The 1687-nt window shown below is 36.5% G+C and overlaps 1 pseudogene; it reads left to right on the top strand.

Annotated features, from left to right (window-relative positions):
- Positions 1 to 960: 960 nt before the first annotated feature.
- Positions 961 to 1251, top strand: LOC134488226 (large ribosomal subunit protein eL37-like; annotated as a pseudogene).
- The last annotated feature ends 436 nt before the right edge of the window (positions 1252 to 1687 follow it).

Below are 1687 nucleotides of genomic sequence, written 5' to 3'. Positions count from 1 at the left end.
CTGGATAATGTAAATAGATTCTCCGTGCCCTTACTATGGCCAAAAGGGTGATATTGCAGCACTGGAAAGATAAATGTATGGCCCCGTTCACTCAATGGATTGAAGACTTGATTGCACTTGCCACTTAACAGCAAATTGCATATAGACATAGACTTTGTATGGGCAACTATAATGAATATGAACGTATTTATACAGAATAGAGTGGGTTAAAAAAGAATGAAAGTTATGTAAGTGTATTAGAAATAAATATATATGCACTTGAATAATATTTACATTAGATAAAGATAATACATTAGCCTTATTGTAAACTGCCCAGAGTCCCTCTTTTGGGGGAGCTGGGCAGTGATGATATGTGATAACTAAATAAACAAATAAAGTATATATAGAATTGTAACTGTTAACTGTTATAACAATATATTATACTTTGTTTCTCTTTTTTCCTGTTGTATCTTTTTCACTTTTTTTAAAGCACTTTTTATGCATTTTTCCCCTTTGGGAATACACGTATTTGCATCGTAATTATCCTTGTGCTTTGTTCCTTTTCCTTTTCTTTTTCTGTTAATATTTTAAAAGAAAAGAAAAAGAAAAAGAAACAATTATACTGGACCTCATCAATTCCATTTTGAAATCTGAATGAATCTGAATCATTGAAGTGTTATCTGGCAGCAACTGTGGGTGTATCTGTGCACTGAAGCAATGCAATTCCACACCTTGTATAATCCTGGCTCTGCCTTAGATGCCAGTTTAAAAGAAAATGTTTAGAAAAATGTTTAATTTTCTATTTTTCAGACCCTTGAATGGACCCTTACATAGTCATGCCTGGTCTGTGGCATGAATTAAGCTGCTGCAGTTTTCCAAAATTGCTGACATGCAAAAGTAGATATAAATGTGGGTGCATTTTGTTAATTATTTCATTTGAAGAGCCATGTGTAGCCTTTTCATTCTGGCAGCTGAAAGCAAATGTTGAAAGGAACATCATCCTTTGACAACAATAAGATGCACAGTTTTTGCCATTAATGTGGATCCAATGCTTACTATCTCCAAAGGTCCACTTGTGGAAAATGTGGATATCTGGCTAAATACAAGAGTAAGTACAGTATAACTTAGTGATAAGGCCAAGAACAATACTACCAGCACCAGCTGCATGAGGCATCTAAAAAAGGTCTACCTAACCTTCAAGAGTGGATTCCATGAAGGAAGAATGCCAAAACACCGAAGAGACCTGCTGTTGTGGCTTCCAGCTTATCTTAAGAACTTAAGTGTTAATTTAAAATAAATAGCCTTATTAAGGGAGGGAGGGAGGGAGGTCTGAATATATGTTGGTCTAGGCTAGATGGGAATAAAGTTACTAATCACATTTACCACTAGGAGTGGCCTACAGCAGAAGCAGGCAATTTATGGTCCACTGGCTGCAAACAGTTCCCCAGCCCTTTCTGTAGCCCTTAGTTCCTCCATTGGTTGGGCTGCCTAGTAAGAATGCCAAACTACTATCATGCCACCATGATAGAATGTCTACCTAGTAAAAGCAGAAGAATTCCTGCTCAACCACAAAGACCAGCAGGTTTTCTTTAGCCAATCTTCAGTTGCTACTGTAAATTATGCCTCTCTATATAATGCCAAGAACTTTTGGCACTGGTCAAACAAAGACAAGTATTTATTTTTGGAATGGCAGCTTCTGTGTCAAAAT

This window comes from Candoia aspera, chromosome 1 (genome assembly GCF_035149785.1).
Source record: "Candoia aspera isolate rCanAsp1 chromosome 1, rCanAsp1.hap2, whole genome shotgun sequence".
NCBI classification, from domain to species: Eukaryota; Metazoa; Chordata; class Lepidosauria; order Squamata; family Boidae; genus Candoia; species Candoia aspera.
This window is presented reverse-complemented; position numbering and strand designations above follow the sequence as displayed.